The sequence below is a fragment of the Hippocampus bargibanti genome, linkage group LG13 (genome assembly GCF_051943395.1).
Source record: "Hippocampus bargibanti isolate YZ-2025 linkage group LG13, ASM5194339v1, whole genome shotgun sequence".
In the NCBI taxonomy this organism is placed as follows: domain Eukaryota; kingdom Metazoa; phylum Chordata; class Actinopteri; order Syngnathiformes; family Syngnathidae; genus Hippocampus; species Hippocampus bargibanti.
The window spans coordinates 2,662,736-2,687,051 of NC_142746.1; the positions used below are offsets into that span (position 1 = coordinate 2,662,736).

At 43.6% G+C, this 24,316-nt stretch overlaps 8 non-coding genes across 8 annotated transcripts; all 8 read left to right on the top strand.

Annotated features, from left to right (window-relative positions):
- Window positions 1-1,682: 1,682 nt before the first annotated feature.
- LOC148888963 (5S ribosomal RNA) lies at window positions 1,683-1,801 on the top strand. The gene has a single exon (XR_016117039.1). It is a non-coding gene; the product is annotated as a 5S ribosomal RNA (ribosomal RNA).
- A 2,690-nt stretch (window positions 1,802-4,491) lies between these two features.
- LOC148888964 (5S ribosomal RNA) lies at window positions 4,492-4,610 on the top strand. Its single transcript, XR_016117040.1, has one exon. It is a non-coding gene; the product is annotated as a 5S ribosomal RNA (ribosomal RNA).
- Window positions 4,611-7,299: 2,689 nt separating this feature from the next.
- LOC148888965 (5S ribosomal RNA) lies at window positions 7,300-7,418 on the top strand. Its single transcript, XR_016117041.1, has one exon. It is a non-coding gene; the product is annotated as a 5S ribosomal RNA (ribosomal RNA).
- A 2,690-nt stretch (window positions 7,419-10,108) lies between these two features.
- LOC148888966 (5S ribosomal RNA) lies at window positions 10,109-10,227 on the top strand. The gene has a single exon (XR_016117042.1). It is a non-coding gene; the product is annotated as a 5S ribosomal RNA (ribosomal RNA).
- Window positions 10,228-13,295: 3,068 nt separating this feature from the next.
- Window positions 13,296-13,414, top strand: LOC148888967 (5S ribosomal RNA). Its single transcript, XR_016117043.1, has one exon. It is a non-coding gene; the product is annotated as a 5S ribosomal RNA (ribosomal RNA).
- A 2,693-nt stretch (window positions 13,415-16,107) lies between these two features.
- LOC148888968 (5S ribosomal RNA) lies at window positions 16,108-16,226 on the top strand. The gene has a single exon (XR_016117044.1). It is a non-coding gene; the product is annotated as a 5S ribosomal RNA (ribosomal RNA).
- Window positions 16,227-19,287: 3,061 nt separating this feature from the next.
- LOC148888969 (5S ribosomal RNA) lies at window positions 19,288-19,406 on the top strand. Its single transcript, XR_016117045.1, has one exon. It is a non-coding gene; the product is annotated as a 5S ribosomal RNA (ribosomal RNA).
- A 2,690-nt stretch (window positions 19,407-22,096) lies between these two features.
- On the top strand, window positions 22,097-22,215 carry LOC148888970 (5S ribosomal RNA). The gene has a single exon (XR_016117047.1). It is a non-coding gene; the product is annotated as a 5S ribosomal RNA (ribosomal RNA).
- The last annotated feature ends 2,101 nt before the right edge of the window (window positions 22,216-24,316 follow it).

Sequence of the window (24,316 nt, forward strand, 5' to 3'; positions counted from 1 at the left end):
TTGTGAAGGATTGAATTTCTTCTTTTTTAATTATGACGAAAGTGCCCTCCACATATCTAAACCAGTGCCTCGGTTTTGTACCCGGGAAGGATGTGAGAGCCTGTTTCTCCATTTTTTTTCATGGCCAGATTGTCCATTATGGGTTAAACTGGTGAGCCCAAAGCACAACTATGAATTTGTTTGAATTTTTTTTCCCCGGAATTTAAAATACGTAAAATTCAGGCAAGTAATCACGTAATAAAGTAATCAGTGTAGGCTCAGGGTATAGTCCTCTGCTCTCCCCAACCTGAGAGATGTGACCTATCATAGCAGAAGTCTGGCACCGCCACCTCTAGACGTTAGGGATATACATATGGGGCCGAAACTACTAGCAAATTTTAGTTCGCTGATGAAGCCTCTTCGATGAGAAACGAAACGTCCGACACCTTCAAAGAACTACAGGTGACGGCTGAAGAAACCTTTTCATCAATGGACCACTCCTGTATGACTGAGAGCTGACAGAGACGTACAAGCAGGTTGGACTGAGGATCCCCCACCCCCTTTTTTTCTAGTACTTTCAGGCGCTGCTTTCGGGGTTGTTTAAAAAAAAGAGAGAACTGGGGTGGGTACGCAACGAATATTGAGATGTGCTTAGACATGCTGTTCTGTTTTGCCATACAATGTTCAGCCCGTTACAGAGCATAGAGTAAGATCAGTTAAGATGGCCGATCAAGTTATTGTTTTCGAATGGATTGTTTAAAATATGAGCACTGTTTGTTTTTCCGATGCGATCCTTTGGCACAGTCTTAGACATGAGCAGACCTTTCAACCACGAGGCAGAACAATCCTAAAGGTCTGTTGAATCGTTGGTGGTCTACCCAATGATTTCTAGTCGCCCTCGTTCCCTCAGATCTTCTTCCTCCCTCCACCTCTGTGTGTCCCTCACTCCCCCGTCTCAGCAAGATGGGTGACAGACCCCTCAGCTGCTCTGCCCCCAATTTTTGGAAGTCACTTCCTCAGAACTTTCATAACATCGATTCTCTTACCACCTTCAAGTCCCATCTCAAAACCCAGCTATTTAAAATAGCATTTTCTGTGTGTAGCTCTCTCTCCTGTTTCTATTTATAATTGTATTTTATTTATTGCAATCTATTTGTGATTGTATTTTATTTATTATAGTACCTCTGCTTGTCCGTGACTGTAAAGTGTCCTTTAGAGCTTTGAAAGGCGCTTAAAATGTTATGTATAACTATGAATATTATGTGGTGAAATGGTTGATCACGAGATCAGTGTCGCTGTGTGATTACGTCAGCAGAGGGCGTCAAGGACCAGACGGAGAGTAATCATAATAATACATTTAATTTCTAAGCGCCTTTCAAAACTCTCAAGGCCACTTTACAGTCAGGGGATAAGAATGTTTTTTTGTGCGAGTGAACAGAGGCAACCATTTGCGCCAGCGTTCACTCTGCCCGGAATGAATGGACGAAACGGATTGCATTGGAAGTCAAAGAAAAGTTACCCACGTTAACGCATCAGCTGGACTCACATGCGCCTTATTTGACAACACGACACAAATAACACCTTCATCGATTCAAGCCTGTATTTGGAAAACCAAATAACCATCATCCGACAAGAACGAACACCATAAACAAAGACGCTCTCCCTGCAACACTATAAAGAGGGATTTTCTGGCACATTCCCTCGCTTACGGCCATACTACCCTGAGAACGCCCGATCTCGTCCGATCTCGGAAGCTAAGCAGGGTCGGGCCTGGTTAGTACTTGGATGGGAGACCGCCTGGGAATACCAGGTGCTGTAAGCTTTTTTTTTTTTTTTTTGCAGCCACCCCAAACACTGTGGGCCGAGAAATGGTCTCTCCCGTTCGCGATCCGATTTCACTTTTCATTTCACGATCACCCCCGACGCGATTTTAAACGGCTTCCCACACGTTGATTTTACTGTTGAGTCGCTGCGTGTAACGATATGGCTTTCCGGCAGAGGGAGCTGTCCGCATGGGGGACCGTCATGACAGTACTCGTACGCGAAGCAGAACTGGGCTTCTGCGTGCTGGACAGCTTCTTTTACTCCCCTTTCAAACCATCTATTTTCCTTTCGCTACAATTTTAACCTCATTGTCGTCAAATGAGCGGTAGCTAGCTTTAAGGTGCATATGTACTGCAGATTGAGGCCCACTAGTATTATCCCAGCGGTGTTGATAAAGTATTTTTTTTTTGAGAATTTGTTTAGTCTCCCCCATGTTTTGCTCTTTATAATTTTCATTTTTCCAATGTATTGAATAAACTACATTACTTTGTTTTTCATTTGACAGCCTATCTTTTGGATGTACTCATTTTTGCCTTCAGGTGTTTATCGGTTTGAAATAAGTAGGAATTTTGTGTTGCCAAAGGACTCTGTAGTTTTTCAGAAAGCCCTGCAATGTAAGGTAATGCTACTCCTCTCCTTTTTAGTATCTTCAGAATTTTGGGTTTCATTCCCTATCCTTTTCTTTTGACATTTGTTAAATGACCACTGAGGGCAACCACAGTTTGTGAGTGCTCTCCTGACATGTTTTCACTCCTTTTCGCTAATTTCGACGCTGGTTGGTATTAGCCCTATGCTGGAGGGTTCTGATAACTCATAGTTTGTGTTGTCGAGGGTGGTTTGATTCAAAAAGTAAGTATTGGTCAGTGTGTGTGGCCTTCCTAAAGATTTCTGCTTTTAGCGCTCTGTCCTCTTTTATAATTACTTTACACTCCAAAAAGGCTAGTTGGGTGTCTTTAATGTCCTCGCGAGTATATTTAATATTGATGTCTACCGAGTGCAGGTGATTTGTGAAGGATTGAATTTCTTCTTTTTTAATTATGACGAAAGTGCCCTCCACATATCTAAACCAGTGCCTCGGTTTTGTACCCGGGAAGGATGTGAGAGCCTGTTTCTCCATTTTTTTTCATGGCCAGATTGTCCATTATGGGTTAAACTGGTGAGCCCAAAGCACAACTATGAATTTGTTTGAATTTTTTTTCCCCGGAATTTAAAATACGTAAAATTCAGGCAAGTAATCACGTAATAAAGTAATCAGTGTAGGCTCAGGGTATAGTCCTCTGCTCTCCCCAACCTGAGAGATGTGACCTATCATAGCAGAAGTCTGGCACCGCCACCTCTAGACGTTAGGGATATACATATGGGGCCGAAACTACTAGCAAATTTTAGTTCGCTGATGAAGCCTCTTCGATGAGAAACGAAACGTCCGACACCTTCAAAGAACTACAGGTGACGGCTGAAGAAACCTTTTCATCAATGGACCACTCCTGTATGACTGAGAGCTGACAGAGACGTACAAGCAGGTTGGACTGAGGATCCCCCACCCCCTTTTTTTCTAGTACTTTCAGGCGCTGCTTTCGGGGTTGTTTAAAAAAAAGAGAGAACTGGGGTGGGTACGCAACGAATATTGAGATGTGCTTAGACATGCTGTTCTGTTTTGCCATACAATGTTCAGCCCGTTACAGAGCATAGAGTAAGATCAGTTAAGATGGCCGATCAAGTTATTGTTTTCGAATGGATTGTTTAAAATATGAGCACTGTTTGTTTTTCCGATGCGATCCTTTGGCACAGTCTTAGACATGAGCAGACCTTTCAACCACGAGGCAGAATAATCCTAAAGGTCTGTTGAATCGTTGGTGGTCTACCCAATGATTTCTAGTCGCCCTCGTTCCCTCAGATCTTCTTCCTCCCTCCACCTCTGTGTGTCCCTCACTCCCCCGTCTCAGCAAGATGGGTGACAGACCCCTCAGCTGCTCTGCCCCCAATTTTTGGAAGTCACTTCCTCAGAACTTTCATAACATCGATTCTCTTACCACCTTCAAGTCCCATCTCAAAACCCAGCTATTTAAAATAGCATTTTCTGTGTGTAGCTCTCTCTCCTGTTTCTATTTATAATTGTATTTTATTTATTGCAATCTATTTGTGATTGTATTTTATTTATTATAGTACCTCTGCTTGTCCGTGACTGTAAAGTGTCCTTTAGAGCTTTGAAAGGCGCTTAAAATGTTATGTATAACTATGAATATTATGTGGTGAAATGGTTGATCACGAGATCAGTGTCGCTGTGTGATTACGTCAGCAGAGGGCGTCAAGGACCAGACGGAGAGTAATCATAATAATACATTTAATTTCTAAGCGCCTTTCAAAACTCTCAAGGCCACTTTACAGTCAGGGGATAAGAATGTTTTTTTTGTGCGAGTGAACAGAGGCAACCATTTGCGCCAGCGTTCACTCTGCCCGGAATGAATGGACGAAACGGATTGCATTGGAAGTCAAAGAAAAGTTACCCACGTTAACGCATCAGCTGGACTCACATGCGCCTTATTTGACAACACGACACAAATAACACCTTCATCGATTCAAGCCTGTATTTGGAAAACCAAATAACCATCATCCGACAAGAACGAACACCATAAACAAAGACGCTCTCCCTGCAACACTATAAAGAGGGATTTTCTGGCACATTCCCTCGCTTACGGCCATACTACCCTGAGAACGCCCGATCTCGTCCGATCTCGGAAGCTAAGCAGGGTCGGGCCTGGTTAGTACTTGGATGGGAGACCGCCTGGGAATACCAGGTGCTGTAAGCTTTTTTTTTTTTTTTTTGCAGCCACCCCAAACACTGTGGGCCGAGAAATGGTCTCTCCCGTTCGCGATCCGATTTCACTTTTCATTTCACGATCACCCCCGACGCGATTTTAAACGGCTTCCCACACGTTGATTTTACTGTTGAGTCGCTGCGTGTAACGATATGGCTTTCCGGCAGAGGGAGCTGTCCGCATGGGGGACCGTCATGACAGTACTCGTACGCGAAGCAGAACTGGGCTTCTGCGTGCTGGACAGCTTCTTTTACTCCCCTTTCAAACCATCTATTTTCCTTTCGCTACAATTTTAACCTCATTGTCGTCAAATGAGCGGTAGCTAGCTTTAAGGTGCATATGTACTGCAGATTGAGGCCCACTAGTATTATCCCAGCGGTGTTGATAAAGTATTTTTTTTTTGAGAATTTGTTTAGTCTCCCCCATGTTTTGCTCTTTATAATTTTCATTTTTCCAATGTATTGAATAAACTACATTACTTTGTTTTTCATTTGACAGCCTATCTTTTGGATGTACTCATTTTTGCCTTCAGGTGTTTATCGGTTTGAAATAAGTAGGAATTTTGTGTTGCCAAAGGACTCTGTAGTTTTTCAGAAAGCCCTGCAATGTAAGGTAATGCTACTCCTCTCCTTTTTAGTATCTTCAGAATTTTGGGTTTCATTCCCTATCCTTTTCTTTTGACATTTGTTAAATGACCACTGAGGGCAACCACAGTTTGTGAGTGCTCTCCTGACATGTTTTCACTCCTTTTCGCTAATTTCGACGCTGGTTGGTATTAGCCCTATGCTGGAGGGTTCTGATAACTCATAGTTTGTGTTGTCGAGGGTGGTTTGATTCAAAAAGTAAGTATTGGTCAGTGTGTGTGGCCTTCCTAAAGATTTCTGCTTTTAGCGCTCTGTCCTCTTTTATAATTACTTTACACTCCAAAAAGGCTAGTTGGGTGTCTTTAATGTCCTCGCGAGTATATTTAATATTGATGTCTACCGAGTGCAGGTGATTTGTGAAGGATTGAATTTCTTCTTTTTTAATTATGACGAAAGTGCCCTCCACATATCTAAACCAGTGCCTCGGTTTTGTACCCGGGAAGGATGTGAGAGCCTGTTTCTCCATTTTTTTTCATGGCCAGATTGTCCATTATGGGTTAAACTGGTGAGCCCAAAGCACAACTATGAATTTGTTTGAATTTTTTTTCCCCGGAATTTAAAATACGTAAAATTCAGGCAAGTAATCACGTAATAAAGTAATCAGTGTAGGCTCAGGGTATAGTCCTCTGCTCTCCCCAACCTGAGAGATGTGACCTATCATAGCAGAAGTCTGGCACCGCCACCTCTAGACGTTAGGGATATACATATGGGGCCGAAACTACTAGCAAATTTTAGTTCGCTGATGAAGCCTCTTCGATGAGAAACGAAACGTCCGACACCTTCAAAGAACTACAGGTGACGGCTGAAGAAACCTTTTCATCAATGGACCACTCCTGTATGACTGAGAGCTGACAGAGACGTACAAGCAGGTTGGACTGAGGATCCCCCACCCCCTTTTTTTCTAGTACTTTCAGGCGCTGCTTTCGGGGTTGTTTAAAAAAAAGAGAGAACTGGGGTGGGTACGCAACGAATATTGAGATGTGCTTAGACATGCTGTTCTGTTTTGCCATACAATGTTCAGCCCGTTACAGAGCATAGAGTAAGATCAGTTAAGATGGCCGATCAAGTTATTGTTTTCGAATGGATTGTTTAAAATATGAGCACTGTTTGTTTTTCCGATGCGATCCTTTGGCACAGTCTTAGACATGAGCAGACCTTTCAACCACGAGGCAGAACAATCCTAAAGGTCTGTTGAATCGTTGGTGGTCTACCCAATGATTTCTAGTCGCCCTCGTTCCCTCAGATCTTCTTCCTCCCTCCACCTCTGTGTGTCCCTCACTCCCCCGTCTCAGCAAGATGGGTGACAGACCCCTCAGCTGCTCTGCCCCCAATTTTTGGAAGTCACTTCCTCAGAACTTTCATAACATCGATTCTCTTACCACCTTCAAGTCCCATCTCAAACCCCAGCTATTTAAAATAGCATTTTCTGTGTGTAGCTCTCTCTCCTGTTTCTATTTATAATTGTATTTTATTTATTGCAATCTATTTGTGATTGTATTTTATTTATTATAGTACCTCTGCTTGTCCGTGACTGTAAAGTGTCCTTTAGAGCTTTGAAAGGCGCTTAAAATGTTATGTATAACTATGAATATTATGTGGTGAAATGGTTGATCACGAGATCAGTGTCGCTGTGTGATTACGTCAGCAGAGGGCGTCAAGGACCAGACGGAGAGTAATCATAATAATACATTTAATTTCTAAGCGCCTTTCAAAACTCTCAAGGCCACTTTACAGTCAGGGGATAAGAATGTTTTTTTGTGCGAGTGAACAGAGGCAACCATTTGCGCCAGCGTTCACTCTGCCCGGAATGAATGGACGAAACGGATTGCATTGGAAGTCAAAGAAAAGTTACCCACGTTAACGCATCAGCTGGACTCACATGCGCCTTATTTGACAACACGACACAAATAACACCTTCATCGATTCAAGCCTGTATTTGGAAAACCAAATAACCATCATCCGACAAGAACGAACACCATAAACAAAGACGCTCTCCCTGCAACACTATAAAGAGGGATTTTCTGGCACATTCCCTCGCTTACGGCCATACTACCCTGAGAACGCCCGATCTCGTCCGATCTCGGAAGCTAAGCAGGGTCGGGCCTGGTTAGTACTTGGATGGGAGACCGCCTGGGAATACCAGGTGCTGTAAGCTTTTTTTTTTTTTTTTTTGCAGCCACCCCAAACACTGTGGGCCGAGAAATGGTCTCTCCCGTTCGCGATCCGATTTCACTTTTCATTTCACGATCACCCCCGACGCGATTTTAAACGGCTTCCCACACGTTGATTTTACTGTTGAGTCGCTGCGTGTAACGATATGGCTTTCCGGCAGAGGGAGCTGTCCGCATGGGGGACCGTCATGACAGTACTCGTACGCGAAGCAGAACTGGGCTTCTGCGTGCTGGACAGCTTCTTTTACTCCCCTTTCAAACCATCTATTTTCCTTTCGCTACAATTTTAACCTCATTGTCGTCAAATGAGCGGTAGCTAGCTTTAAGGTGCATATGTACTGCAGATTGAGGCCCACTAGTATTATCCCAGCGGTGTTGATAAAGTATTTTTTTTTTGAGAATTTGTTTAGTCTCCCCCATGTTTTGCTCTTTATAATTTTCATTTTTCCAATGTATTGAATAAACTACATTACTTTGTTTTTCATTTGACAGCCTATCTTTTGGATGTACTCATTTTTGCCTTCAGGTGTTTATCGGTTTGAAATAAGTAGGAATTTTGTGTTGCCAAAGGACTCTGTAGTTTTTCAGAAAGCCCTGCAATGTAAGGTAATGCTACTCCTCTCCTTTTTAGTATCTTCAGAATTTTGGGTTTCATTCCCTATCCTTTTCTTTTGACATTTGTTAAATGACCACTGAGGGCAACCACAGTTTGTGAGTGCTCTCCTGACATGTTTTCACTCCTTTTCGCTAATTTCGACGCTGGTTGGTATTAGCCCTATGCTGGAGGGTTCTGATAACTCATAGTTTGTGTTGTCGAGGGTGGTTTGATTCAAAAAGTAAGTATTGGTCAGTGTGTGTGGCCTTCCTAAAGATTTCTGCTTTTAGCGCTCTGTCCTCTTTTATAATTACTTTACACTCCAAAAAGGCTAGTTGGGTGTCTTTAATGTCCTCGCGAGTATATTTAATATTGATGTCTACCGAGTGCAGGTGATTTGTGAAGGATTGAATTTCTTCTTTTTTAATTATGACGAAAGTGCCCTCCACATATCTAAACCAGTGCCTCGGTTTTGTACCCGGGAAGGATGTGAGAGCCTGTTTCTCCATTTTTTTTCATGGCCAGATTGTCCATTATGGGTTAAACTGGTGAGCCCAAAGCACAACTATGAATTTGTTTGAATTTTTTTTCCCCGGAATTTAAAATACGTAAAATTCAGGCAAGTAATCACGTAATAAAGTAATCAGTGTAGGCTCAGGGTATAGTCCTCTGCTCTCCCCAACCTGAGAGATGTGACCTATCATAGCAGAAGTCTGGCACCGCCACCTCTAGACGTTAGGGATATACATATGGGGCCGAAACTACTAGCAAATTTTAGTTCGCTGATGAAGCCTCTTCGATGAGAAACGAAACGTCCGACACCTTCAAAGAACTACAGGTGACGGCTGAAGAAACCTTTTCATCAATGGACCACTCCTGTATGACTGAGAGCTGACAGAGACGTACAAGCAGGTTGGACTGAGGATCCCCCACCCCCTTTTTTTCTAGTACTTTCAGGCGCTGCTTTCGGGGTTGTTTAAAAAAAAGAGAGAACTGGGGTGGGTACGCAACGAATATTGAGATGTGCTTAGACATGCTGTTCTGTTTTGCCATACAATGTTCAGCCCGTTACAGAGCATAGAGTAAGATCAGTTAAGATGGCCGATCAAGTTATTGTTTTCGAATGGATTGTTTAAAATATGAGCACTGTTTGTTTTTCCGATGCGATCCTTTGGCACAGTCTTAGACATGAGCAGACCTTTCAACCACGAGGCAGAATAATCCTAAAGGTCTGTTGAATCGTTGGTGGTCTACCCAATGATTTCTAGTCGCCCTCGTTCCCTCAGATCTTCTTCCTCCCTCCACCTCTGTGTGTCCCTCACTCCCCCGTCTCAGCAAGATGGGTGACAGACCCCTCAGCTGCTCTGCCCCCAATTTTTGGAAGTCACTTCCTCAGAACTTTCATAACATCGATTCTCTTACCACCTTCAAGTCCCATCTCAAAACCCAGCTATTTAAAATAGCATTTTCTGTGTGTAGCTCTCTCTCCTGTTTCTATTTATAATTGTATTTTATTTATTGCAATCTATTTGTGATTGTATTTTATTTATTATAGTACCTCTGCTTGTCCGTGACTGTAAAGTGTCCTTTAGAGCTTTGAAAGGCGCTTAAAATGTTATGTATAACTATGAATATTATGTGGTGAAATGGTTGATCACGAGATCAGTGTCGCTGTGTGATTACGTCAGCAGAGGGCGTCAAGGACCAGACGGAGAGTAATCATAATAATACATTTAATTTCTAAGCGCCTTTCAAAACTCTCAAGGCCACTTTACAGTCAGGGGATAAGAATGTTTTTTTGTGCGAGTGAACAGAGGCAACCATTTGCGCCAGCGTTCACTCTGCCCGGAATGAATGGACGAAACGGATTGCATTGGAAGTCAAAGAAAAGTTACCCACGTTAACGCATCAGCTGGACTCACATGCGCCTTATTTGACAACACGACACAAATAACACCTTCATCGATTCAAGCCTGTATTTGGAAAACCAAATAACCATCATCCGACAAGAACGAACACCATAAACAAAGACGCTCTCCCTGCAACACTATAAAGAGGGATTTTCTGGCACATTCCCTCGCTTACGGCCATACTACCCTGAGAACGCCCGATCTCGTCCGATCTCGGAAGCTAAGCAGGGTCGGGCCTGGTTAGTACTTGGATGGGAGACCGCCTGGGAATACCAGGTGCTGTAAGCTTTTTTTTTTTTTTTTTTTGCAGCCACCCCAAACACTGTGGGCCGAGAAATGGTCTCTCCCGTTCGCGATCCGATTTCACTTTTCATTTCACGATCACCCCCGACGCGATTTTAAACGGCTTCCCACACGTTGATTTTACTGTTGAGTCGCTGCGTGTAACGATATGGCTTTCCGGCAGAGGGAGCTGTCCGCATGGGGGACCGTCATGACAGTACTCGTACGCGAAGCAGAACTGGGCTTCTGCGTGCTGGACAGCTTCTTTTACTCCCCTTTCAAACCATCTATTTTCCTTTCGCTACAATTTTAACCTCATTGTCGTCAAATGAGCGGTAGCTAGCTTTAAGGTGCATATGTACTGCAGATTGAGGCCCACTAGTATTATCCCAGCGGTGTTGATAAAGTATTTTTTTTTTGAGAATTTGTTTAGTCTCCCCCATGTTTTGCTCTTTATAATTTTCATTTTTCCAATGTATTGAATAAACTACATTACTTTGTTTTTCATTTGACAGCCTATCTTTTGGATGTACTCATTTTTGCCTTCAGGTGTTTATCGGTTTGAAATAAGTAGGAATTTTGTGTTGCCAAAGGACTCTGTAGTTTTTCAGAAAGCCCTGCAATGTAAGGTAATGCTACTCCTCTCCTTTTTAGTATCTTCAGAATTTTGGGTTTCATTCCCTATCCTAGGGCGGCCCGGTAGTCGAGTGGTTAGCACACCGGCTTCACAGTGCAGAGGTCGCCGGTTCGCGTCCCGGTCCGGCCTCCCTGTGTGGCGTTTGCATGTTCTCCCCGGACCCGCGTGGGTTTTCTCCGGGTCCTCTGGTTTCCTCCCACACTCCAAAAACATGCATGGCAGGCAGATTGACCACTCCAAATTGTCCCTAGGTGTGAGTGTGAGAGTGACTGTTGTATGTCTTTGTGTGCCCTGCGATTGGCTGGCAACCAATTCAGGGTGTCCCCCGCCTCGTGCCCGAAGACAGCTGAGATAGGCTCCAGCACCCTCCGTGACCCTAATGAGGAATAAGCGGTACGGGAGATGAGATGAGATTCCCTATCCTTTTCTTTTGACATTTGTTAAATGACCACTGAGGGCAACCACAGTTTGTGAGTGCTCTCCTGACATGTTTTCACTCCTTTTCGCTAATTTCGACGCTGGTTGGTATTAGCCCTATGCTGGAGGGTTCTGATAACTCATAGTTTGTGTTGTCGAGGGTGGTTTGATTCAAAAAGTAAGTATTGGTCAGTGTGTGTGGCCTTCCTAAAGATTTCTGCTTTTAGCGCTCTGTCCTCTTTTATAATTACTTTACACTCCAAAAAGGCTAGTTGGGTCTCTTTAATGTCCTCGCGAGTATATTTAATATTGATGTCTACCGAGTGCAGGTGATTTGTGAAGGATTGAATTTCTTCTTTTTTAATTATGACGAAAGTGCCCTCCACATATCTAAACCAGTGCCTCGGTTTTGTACCCGGGAAGGATGTGAGAGCCTGTTTCTCCATTCATTTTTTTTCATGGCCAGATTGTCCATTATGGGTTAAACTGGTGAGCCCAAAGCACAACTATGAATTTGTTTGAATTTTTTTTCCCCGGAATTTAAAATACGTAAAATTCAGGCAAGTAATCACGTAATAAAGTAATCAGTGTAGGCTCAGGGTATAGTCCTCTGCTCTCCCCAACCTGAGAGATGTGACCTATCATAGCAGAAGTCTGGCACCGCCACCTCTAGACGTTAGGGATATACATATGGGGCCGAAACTACTAGCAAATTTTAGTTCGCTGATGAAGCCTCTTCGATGAGAAACGAAACGTCCGACACCTTCAAAGAACTACAGGTGACGGCTGAAGAAACCTTTTCATCAATGGACCACTCCTGTATGACTGAGAGCTGACAGAGACGTACAAGCAGGTTGGACTGAGGATCCCCCACCCCCTTTTTTTCTAGTACTTTCAGGCGCTGCTTTCGGGGTTGTTTAAAAAAAAGAGAGAACTGGGGTGGGTACGCAACGAATATTGAGATGTGCTTAGACATGCTGTTCTGTTTTGCCATACAATGTTCAGCCCGTTACAGAGCATAGAGTAAGATCAGTTAAGATGGCCGATCAAGTTATTGTTTTCGAATGGATTGTTTAAAATATGAGCACTGTTTGTTTTTCCGATGCGATCCTTTGGCACAGTCTTAGACATGAGCAGACCTTTCAACCACGAGGCAGAATAATCCTAAAGGTCTGTTGAATCGTTGGTGGTCTACCCAATGATTTCTAGTCGCCCTCGTTCCCTCAGATCTTCTTCCTCCCTCCACCTCTGTGTGTCCCTCACTCCCCCGTCTCAGCAAGATGGGTGACAGACCCCTCAGCTGCTCTGCCCCCAATTTTTGGAAGTCACTTCCTCCGAACTTTCATAACATCGATTCTCTTACCACCTTCAAGTCCCATCTCAAAACCCAGCTATTTAAAATAGCATTTTCTGTGTGTAGCTCTCTCTCCTGTTTCTATTTATAATTGTATTTTATTTATTGCAATCTATTTGTGATTGTATTTTATTTATTATAGTACCTCTGCTTGTCCGTGACTGTAAAGTGTCCTTTAGAGCTTTGAAAGGCGCTTAAAATGTTATGTATAACTATGAATATTATGTGGTGAAATGGTTGATCACGAGATCAGTGTCGCTGTGTGATTACGTCAGCAGAGGGCGTCAAGGACCAGACGGAGAGTAATCATAATAATACATTTAATTTCTAAGCGCCTTTCAAAACTCTCAAGGCCACTTTACAGTCAGGGGATAAGAATGTTTTTTTGTGCGAGTGAACAGAGGCAACCATTTGCGCCAGCGTTCACTCTGCCCGGAATGAATGGACGAAACGGATTGCATTGGAAGTCAAAGAAAAGTTACCCACGTTAACGCATCAGCTGGACTCACATGCGCCTTATTTGACAACACGACACAAATAACACCTTCATCGATTCAAGCCTGTATTTGGAAAACCAAATAACCATCATCCGACAAGAACGAACACCATAAACAAAGACGCTCTCCCTGCAACACTATAAAGAGGGATTTTCTGGCACATTCCCTCGCTTACGGCCATACTACCCTGAGAACGCCCGATCTCGTCCGATCTCGGAAGCTAAGCAGGGTCGGGCCTGGTTAGTACTTGGATGGGAGACCGCCTGGGAATACCAGGTGCTGTAAGCTTTTTTTTTTTTTTTTTTTTTGCAGCCACCCCAAACACTGTGGGCCGAGAAATGGTCTCTCCCGTTCGCGATCCGATTTCACTTTTCATTTCACGATCACCCCCGACGCGATTTTAAACGGCTTCCCACACGTTGATTTTACTGTTGAGTCGCTGCGTGTAACGATATGGCTTTCCGGCAGAGGGAGCTGTCCGCATGGGGGACCGTCATGACAGTACTCGTACGCGAAGCAGAACTGGGCTTCTGCGTGCTGGACAGCTTCTTTTACTCCCCTTTCAAACCATCTATTTTCCTTTCGCTACAATTTTAACCTCATTGTCGTCAAATGAGCGGTAGCTAGCTTTAAGGTGCATATGTACTGCAGATTGAGGCCCACTAGTATTATCCCAGCGGTGTTGATAAAGTATTTTTTTTTTGAGAATTTGTTTAGTCTCCCTCATGTTTTGCTCTTTATAATTTTCATTTTTCCAATGTATTGAATAAACTACATTACTTTGTTTTTCATTTGACAGCCTATCTTTTGGATGTACTCATTTTTGCCTTCAGGCGTTTATCGGTTTGAAATAAGTAGGAATTTTGTGTTGCCAAAGGACTCTGTAGTTTTTCAGAAAGCCCTGCAATGTAAGGTAATGCTACTCCTCTCCTTTTTAGTATCTTCAGAATTTTGGGTTTCATTCCCTATCCTTTTCTTTTGACATTTGTTAAATGACCACTGAGGGCAACCACAGTTTGTGAGTGCTCTCCTGACATGTTTTCACTCCTTTTCGCTAATTTCGACGCTGGTTGGTATTAGCCCTATGCTGGAGGGTTCTGATAACTCATAGTTTGTGTTGTCGAGGGTGGTTTGATTCAAAAAGTAAGTATTGGTCAGTGTGTGTGGCCTTCCTAAAGATTTCTGCTTTTAGCGCTCTGTCCTCTTTTATAATTACTTTACACTCCAAAAAGGCTAGTTGGGTGTCTTTAATGTCCTCGCGAGTATATTTAATATTGATGTCTACCGAGTGCAGGTGATTTGTGAAGGATTGAATTTCTTCTTTTTTAATTATGACGAAAGTGCCCTCCACATATCTAAACCAGTGCCTCGGTTTTGTACCCGGGAAGGATGTGAGAGCCTGTTTCTCCATTTTTTTTCATGGCCAGATTGTCCATTATGGGTTAAACTGGTGAGCCCAAAGCACAACTATGAATTTGTTTGAATTTTTTTTCCCCGGAATTTAAAATACGTAAAATTCAGGCAAGTAATCACGTAATAAAGTAATCAGTGTAGGCTCAGGGTATAGTCCTCTGCTCTCCCCAACCTGAGAGATGTGACCTATCATAGCAGAAGTCTGGCACCGCCACCTCTAGACGTTAGGGATATACATATGGGGCCGAAACTACTAGCAAATTTTAGTTCGCTGATGAAGCCTCTTCGATGAGAAACGAAACGTCCGACACCTTCAAAGAACTACAGGTGACGGCTGAAGAAACCTTTTCATCAATGGACCACTCCTGTATGACTGAGAGCTGACAGAGACGTACAAGCAGGTTGGACTGAGGATCCCCCACCCCCTTTTTTTCTAGTACTTTCAGGCGCTGCTTTCGGGGTTGTTTAAAAAAAAGAGAGAACTGGGGTGGGTACGCAACGAATATTGAGATGTGCTTAGACATGCTGTTCTGTTTTGCCATACAATGTTCAGCCCGTTACAGAGCATAGAGTAAGATCAGTTAAGATGGCCGATCAAGTTATTGTTTTCGAATGGATTGTTTAAAATATGAGCACTGTTTGTTTTTCCGATGCGATCCTTTGGCACAGTCTTAGACATGAGCAGACCTTTCAACCACGAGGCAGAATAATCCTAAAGGTCTGTTGAATCGTTGGTGGTCTACCCAATGATTTCTAGTCGCCCTCGTTCCCTCAGATCTTCTTCCTCCCTCCACCTCTGTGTGTCCCTCACTCCCCCGTCTCAGCAAGATGGGTGACAGACCCCTCAGCTGCTCTGCCCCCAATTTTTGGAAGTCACTTCCTCAGAACTTTCATAACATCGATTCTCTTACCACCTTCAAGTCCCATCTCAAAACCCAGCTATTTAAAATAGCATTTTCTGTGTGTAGCTCTCTCTCCTGTTTCTATTTATAATTGTATTTTATTTATTGCAATCTATTTGTGATTGTATTTTATTTATTATAGTACCTCTGCTTGTCCGTGACTGTAAAGTGTCCTTTAGAGCTTTGAAAGGCGCTTAAAATGTTATGTATAACTATGAATATTATGTGGTGAAATGGTTGATCACGAGATCAGTGTCGCTGTGTGATTACGTCAGCAGAGGGCGTCAAGGACCAGACGGAGAGTAATCATAATAATACATTTAATTTCTAAGCGCCTTTCAAAACTCTCAAGGCCACTTTACAGTCAGGGGATAAGAATGTTTTTTTGTGCGAGTGAACAGAGGCAACCATTTGCGCCAGCGTTCACTCTGCCCGGAATGAATGGACGAAACGGATTGCATTGGAAGTCAAAGAAAAGTTACCCACGTTAACGCATCAGCTGGACTCACATGCGCCTTATTTGACAACACGACACAAATAACACCTTCATCGATTCAAGCCTGTATTTGGAAAACCAAATAACCATCATCCGACAAGAACGAACACCATAAACAAAGACGCTCTCCCTGCAACACTATAAAGAGGGATTTTCTGGCACATTCCCTCGCTTACGGCCATACTACCCTGAGAACGCCCGATCTCGTCCGATCTCGGAAGCTAAGCAGGGTCGGGCCTGGTTAGTACTTGGATGGGAGACCGCCTGGGAATACCAGGTGCTGTAAGCTTTTTTTTTTTTTTTTGCAGCCACCCCAAACACTGTGGGCCGAGAAATGGTCTCTCCCGTTCGCGATCCGATTTCACTTTTCATTTCACGATCACCCCCGACGCGATTTTAAACGGCTTCCCACACGTTGATTTTACTGTTGAGTCGCTGCGTGTAACGATATGGCTTTCCGGCAGAGGGAGCTGTCCGCATGGGGGACCGTCATGACAGTACTCGTACGCGAAGCAGAACTGGGCTTCTGCGTGCTGGACAGCTTCTTTTACTCCCCTTTCAAACCATCTATTTTCCTTTCGCTACAATTTTAACCTCATTGTCGTCAAATGAGCGGTAGCTAGCTTTAAGGTGCATATGTACTGCAGATTGAGGCCCACTAGTATTATCCCAGCGGTGTTGATAAAGTATTTTTTTTTTGAGAATTTGTTTAGTCTCCCCCATGTTTTGCTCTTTATAATTTTCATTTTTCCAATGTATTGAATAAACTACATTACTTTGTTTTTCATTTGACAGCCTATCTTTTGGATGTACTCATTTTTGCCTTCAGGTGTTTATCGGTTTGAAATAAGTAGGAATTTTGTGTTGCCAAAGGACTCTGTAGTTTTTCAGAAAGCCCTGCAATGTAAGGTAATGCTACTCCTCTCCTTTTTAGTATCTTCAGAATTTTGGGTTTCATTCCCTATCCTAGGGCGGCCCGGTAGTCGAGTGGTTAGCACACCGGCTTCACAGTGCAGAGGTCGCCGGTTCGCGTCCCGGTCCGGCCTCCCTGTGTGGAGTTTGCATGTTCTCCCCGGACCCGCGTGGGTTTTCTCCGGGTCCTCTGGTTTCCTCCCACACTCCAAAAACATGCATGGCAGGCAGATTGACCACTCCAAATTGTCCCTAGGTGTGAGTGTGAGAGTGACTGTTGTATGTCTTTGTGTGCCCTGCGATTGGCTGGCAACCAATTCAGGGTGTCCCCCGCCTCGTGCCCGAAGACAGCTGAGATAGGCTCCAGCACCCTCCGTGACCCTAATGAGGAATAAGCGGTACGGGAGATGAGATGAGATTCCCTATCCTTTTCTTTTGACATTTGTTAAATGACCACTGAGGGCAACCACAGTTTGTGAGTGCTCTCCTGACATGTTTTCACTCCTTTTCGCTAATTTCGACGCTGGTTGGTATTAGCCCTATGCTGGAGGGTTCTGATAACTCATAGTTTGTGTTGTCGAGGGTGGTTTGATTCAAAAAGTAAGTATTGGTCAGTGTGTGTGGCCTTCCTAAAGATTTCTGCTTTTAGCGCTCTGTCCTCTTTTATAATTACTTTACACTCCAAAAAGGCTAGTTGGGTGTCTTTAATGTCCTCGCGAGTATATTTAATATTGATGTCTACCGAGTGCAGGTGATTTGTGAAGGATTGAATTTCTTCTTTTTTAATTATGACGAAAGTGCCCTCCACATATCTAAACCAGTGCCTCGGTTTTGTACCCGGGAAGGATGTGAGAGCCTGTTTCTCCATTTTTTTTCATGGCCAGATTGTCCATTATGGGTTAAACTGGTGAGCCCAAAGCACAACTATGAATTTGTTTGAATTTTTTTTCCCCGGAATTTAAAATACGTAAAATTCAGGCAAGTAATCACGTAATAAAGTAATCAGTGTAGGCTCAGGGTATAGTCCTCTGCTCTCCCCAACCTGAGAGAAGTGACCTATCATAGCAGAAGTCTGGCACCGCCACCTCTAGACGTTAGGGATATACATATGGGGCCGAAACTACTAGCAAATTTTAGTTCGCTGACGAAGCCTCTTCGATGAGAAACGAAACGTCCGACACCTTCAAAGAACTACAGGTGACGGCTGAAGAAACCTTTTCATCAATGGACCACTCCTGTATGACTGAGAGCTGACAGAGACGTACAAGCAGGTTGGACTGAGGATCCCCCACCCCCTTTTTTTCTAGTACTTTCAGGCGCTGCTTTCGGGGTTGTTTAAAAAAAAGAGAGAACTGGTGTGGGTACGCAACGAATATTGAGATGTGCTTAGACATGCTGTTCTGTTTTGCCATACAATGTTCAGCCCGTTACAGAGCATAGAGTAAGATCAGTTAAGATGGCCGATCAAGTTATTGTTTTCGAATGGATTGTTTAAAATATGAGCACTGTTTGTTTTTCCGATGCGATCCTTTGGCACAGTCTTAGACATGAGCAGACCTTTCAACCACGAGGCAGAACAATCCTAAAGGTCTGTTGAATCGTTGGTGGTCTACCCAATGATTTCTAGTCGCCCTCGTTCCCTCAGATCTTCTTCCTCCCTCCACCTCTGTGTGTCCCTCACTCCCCCGTCTCAGCAAGATGGGTGACAGACCCCTCAGCTGCTCTGCCCCCAATTTTTGGAAGTCACTTCCTCCGAACTTTCATAACATCGATTCTCTTACCACCTTCAAGTCCCATCTCAAACCCCAGCTATTTAAAATAGCATTTTCTGTGTGTAGCTCTCTCTCCTGTTTCTATTTATAATTGTATTTTATTTATTGCAATCTATTTGTGATTGTATTTTATTTATTATAGTACCTCTGCTTGTCCGTGACTGTAAAGTGTCCTTTAGAGCTTTGAAAGGCGCTTAAAATGTTATGTATAACTATGAATATTATGTGGTGAAATGGTTGATCACGAGATCAGTGTCGCTGTGTGATTACGTCAGCAGAGGGCGTCAAGGACCAGACGGAGAGTAATCATAATAATACATTTAATTTCTAAGCGCCTTTCAAAACTCTCAAGGCCACTTTACAGTCAGGGGATAAGAATGTTTTTTTGTGCGAGTGAACAGAGGCAACCATTTGCGCCAGCGTTCACTCTGCCCGGAATGAATGGACGAAACGGATTGCATTGGAAGTCAAAGAAAAGTTACCCACGTTAACGCATCAGCTGGACTCACATGCGCCTTATTTGACAACACGACACAAATAACACCTTCATCGATTCAAGCCTGTATTTGGAAAACCAAATAACCATCATCCGACAAGAACGAACACCATAAACAAAGACGCTCTCCCTGCAACACTATAAAGAGGGATTTTCTGGCACATTCCCTCGCTTACGGCCATACTACCCTGAGAACGCCCGATCTCGTCCGATCTCGGAAGCTAAGCAGGGTCGGGCCTGGTTAGTACTTGGATGGGAGACCGCCTGGGAATACCAGGTGCTGTAAGCTTTTTTTTTTTTTTTTTTGCAGCCACCCCAAACACTGTGGGCCGAGAAATGGTCTCTCCCGTTCGCGATCCGATTTCACTTTTCATTTCACGATCACCCCCGACGCGATTTTAAACGGCTTCCCACACGTTGATTTTACTGTTGAGTCGCTGCGTGTAACGATATGGCTTTCCGGCAGAGGGAGCTGTCCGCATGGGGGACCGTCATGACAGTACTCGTACGCGAAGCAGAACTGGGCTTCTGCGTGCTGGACAGCTTCTTTTACTCCCCTTTCAAACCATCTATTTTCCTTTCGCTACAATTTTAACCTCATTGTCGTCAAATGAGCGGTAGCTAGCTTTAAGGTGCATATGTACTGCAGATTGAGGCCCACTAGTATTATCCCAGCGGTGTTGATAAAGTATTTTTTTTTTGAGAATTTGTTTAGTCTCCCTCATGTTTTGCTCTTTATAATTTTCATTTTTCCAATGTATTGAATAAACTACATTACTTTGTTTTTCATTTGACAGCCTATCTTTTGGATGTACTCATTTTTGCCTTCAGGCGTTTATCGGTTTGAAATAAGTAGGAATTTTGTGTTGCCAAAGGACTCTGTAGTTTTTCAGAAAGCCCTGCAATGTAAGGTAATGCTACTCCTCTCCTTTTTAGTATCTTCAGAATTTTGGGTTTCATTCCCTATCCTTTTCTTTTGACATTTGTTAAATGACCACTGAGGGCAACCACAGTTTGTGAGTGCTCTCCTGACATGTTTTCACTCCTTTTCGCTAATTTCGACGCTGGTTGGTATTAGCCCTATGCTGGAGGGTTCTGATAACTCATAGTTTGTGTTGTCGAGGGTGGTTTGATTCAAAAAGTAAGTATTGGTCAGTGTGTGTGGCCTTCCTAAAGATTTCTGCTTTTAGCGCTCTGTCCTCTTTTATAATTACTTTACACTCCAAAAAGGCTAGTTGGGTGTCTTTAATGTCCTCGCGAGTATATTTAATATTGATGTCTACCGAGTGCAGGTGATTTGTGAAGGATTGAATTTCTTCTTTTTTAATTATGACGAAAGTGCCCTCCACATATCTAAACCAGTGCCTCGGTTTTGTACCCGGGAAGGATGTGAGAGCCTGTTTCTCCATTTTTTTTCATGGCCAGATTGTCCATTATGGGTTAAACTGGTGAGCCCAAAGCACAACTATGAATTTGTTTGAATTTTTTTTCCCCGGAATTTAAAATACGTAAAATTCAGGCAAGTAATCACGTAATAAAGTAATCAGTGTAGGCTCAGGGTATAGTCCTCTGCTCTCCCCAACCTGAGAGAAGTGACCTATCATAGCAGAAGTCTGGCACCGCCACCTCTAGACGTTAGGGATATACATATGGGGCCGAAACTACTAGCAAATTTTAGTTCGCTGACGAAGCCTCTTCGATGAGAAACGAAACGTCCGACACCTTCAAAGAACTACAGGTGACGGCTGAAGAAACCTTTTCATCAATGGACCACTCCTGTATGACTGAGAGCTGACAGAGACGTACAAGCAGGTTGGACTGAGGATCCCCCACCCCCTTTTTTTCTCCTACTTTCAGGCGCTGCTTTCGGGGTTGTTTAAAAAAAAGAGAGAACCGGGGTGGGTACGCAACGAATATTGAGATGTGCTTAGACATGCTGTTCTGTTTTGCCATACAATGTTCTGCCCGTTACAGAGCATAGAGTAAGATCAGTTAAGATGGCCGATCAAGTTATTGTTTTCGAATGGATTGTTTAAAATATGAGCACTGTTTGTTTTTCCGATGCAATCCTTTGGCACAGTCTTAGACATGAGCAGACCTTTCAACCACGAGGCAGAATAATCCTAAAGGTCTGTTGAATCGTTGGTGGTCTACCCAATGATTTCTAGTCGCCCTCGTTCCCTCAGATCTTCTTCCTCCCTCCACCTCTGTGTGTCCCTCACTCCCCCGTCTCAGCAAGATGGGTGACAGACCCCTCAGCTGCTCTGCCCCCAATTTTTGGAAGTCACTTCCTCAGAACTTTCATAACATCGATTCTCTTACCACCTTCAAGTCCCATCTCAAAACCCAGCTATTTAAAATAGCATTTTCTGTGTGTAGCTCTCTCTCCTGTTTCTATTTATAATTGTATTTTATTTATTGCAATCTATTTGTGATTGTATTTTATTTATTATAGTACCTCTGCTTGTCCGTGACTGTAAAGTGTCCTTTAGAGCTTTGAAAGGCGCTTAAAATGTTATGTATAACTATGAATATTATGTGGTGAAATGGTTGATCACGAGATCAGTGTCGCTGTGTGATTACGTCAGCAGAGGGCGTCAAGGACCAGACGGAGAGTAATCATAATAATACATTTAATTTCTAAGCGCCTTTCAAAACTCTCAAGGCCACTTTACAGTCAGGGGATAAGAATGTTTTTTTGTGCGAGTGAACAGAGGCAACCATTTGCGCCAGCGTTCACTCTGCCCGGAATGAATGGACGAAACGGATTGCATTGGAAGTCAAAGAAAAGTTACCCACGTTAACGCATCAGCTGGACTCACATGCGCCTTATTTGACAACACGACACAAATAACACCTTCATCGATTCAAGCCTGTATTTGGAAAACCAAATAACCATCATCCGACAAGAACGAACACCATAAACAAAGACGCTCTCCCTGCAACACTATAAAGAGGGATTTTCTGGCACATTCCCTCGCTTACGGCCATACTACCCTGAGAACGCCCGATCTCGTCCGATCTCGGAAGCTAAGCAGGGTCGGGCCTGGTTAGTACTTGGATGGGAGACCGCCTGGGAATACCAGGTGCTGTAAGCTTTTTTTTTTTTTTTTTTGCAGCCACCCCAAACACTGTGGGCCGAGAAATGGTCTCTCCCGTTCGCGATCCGATTTCACTTTTCATTTCACGATCACCCCCGACGCGATTTTAAACGGCTTCCCACACGTTGATTTTACTGTTGAGTCGCTGCGTGTAACGATATGGCTTTCCGGCAGAGGGAGCTGTCCGCATGGGGGACCGTCATGACAGTACTCGTACGCGAAGCAGAACTGGGCTTCTGCGTGCTGGACAGCTTCTTTTACTCCCCTTTCAAACCATCTATTTTCCTTTCGCTACAATTTTAACCTCATTGTCGTCAAATGAGCGGTAGCTAGCTTTAAGGTGCATATGTACTGCAGATTGAGGCCCACTAGTATTATCCCAGCGGTGTTGATAAAGTATTTTTTTTTTGAGAATTTGTTTAGTCTCCCCCATGTTTTGCTCTTTATAATTTTCATTTTTCCAATGTATTGAATAAACTACATTACTTTGTTTTTCATTTGACAGCCTATCTTTTGGATGTACTCATTTTTGCCTTCAGGTGTTTATCGGTTTGAAATAAGTAGGAATTTTGTGTTGCCAAAGGACTCTGTAGTTTTTCAGAAAGCCCTGCAATGTAAGGTAATGCTACTCCTCTCCTTTTTAGTATCTTCAGAATTTTGGGTTTCATTCCCTATCCTAGGGCGGCCCGGTAGTCGAGTGGTTAGCACACCGGCTTCACAGTGCAGAGGTCGCCGGTTCGCGTCCCGGTCCGGCCTCCCTGTGTGGAGTTTGCATGTTCTCCCCGGACCCGCGTGGGTTTTCTCCGGGTCCTCTGGTTTCCTCCCACACTCCAAAAACATGCATGGCAGGCAGATTGACCACTCCAAATTGTCCCTAGGTGTGAGTGTGAGAGTGACTGTTGTATGTCTTTGTGTGCCCTGCGATTGGCTGGCAACCAATTCAGGGTGTCCCCCGCCTCGTGCCCGAAGACAGCTGAGATAGGCTCCAGCACCCCCCGTGACCCTAAGCGGTACGGGAGATGAGATGAGATTCCCTATCCTTTTCTTTTGACATTTGTTAAATGACCACTGAGGGCAACCACAGTTTGTGAGTGCTCTCCTGACATGTTTTCACTCCTTTTCGCTAATTTCGACGCTGGTTGGTATTAGCCCTATGCTGGAGGGTTCTGATAACTCATAGTTTGTGTTGTCGAGGGTGGTTTGATTCAAAAAGTAAGTATTGGTCAGTGTGTGTGGCCTTCCTAAAGATTTCTGCTTTTAGCGCTCTGTCCTCTTTTATAATTACTTTACACTCCAAAAAGGCTAGTTGGGTGTCTTTAATGTCCTCGCGAGTATATTTAATATTGATGTCTACCGAGTGCAGGTGATTTGTGAAGGATTGAATTTCTTCTTTTTTAATTATGACGAAAGTGCCCTCCACATATCTAAACCAGTGCCTCGGTTTTGTACCCGGGAAGGATGTGAGAGCCTGTTTCTCCATTTTTTTCATGGCCAGATTGTCCATTATGGGTTAAACTGGTGAGCCCAAAGCACAACTATGAATTTGTTTGAATTTTTTTTCCCCGGAATTTAAAATACGTAAAATTCAGGCAAGTAATCACGTAATAAAGTAATCAGTGTAGCCTCAGGGTATAGTCCTCTGCTCTCCCCAACCTGAGAGAAGTGACCTATCATAGCAGAAGTCTGGCACCGTCACCTCTAGACGTTAGGGATATACATATGGGGCCGAAACTACTATCAAATTTTAGTTCGCTGACGAAGCCTCTTCGATGAGAAACGAAACGTCCGACACCTTCAAAGAAGTACAGGTGACGGCTGAAGAAACCTTTTCATCAATGGACCACTCCTGTATGACTGAGAGCTGACAGAGACGTACAAGCAGGTTGGACTGAGGATCCCCCACTCCCTTTTTTTCTAATACTTTCAGGCGCTGCTTTCGGGGTTGTTTAAAAAAAAGAGAGAACTGGTGTGGGTACGCAACGAATATTGAGATGTGCTTAGACATGCTGTTCTGTTTTGCCATACAATGTTCAGCCCGTTACAGAGCATAGAGTAAGATCAGTTAAGATGGCCGATCAAGTTATTGTTTTCGAATGGA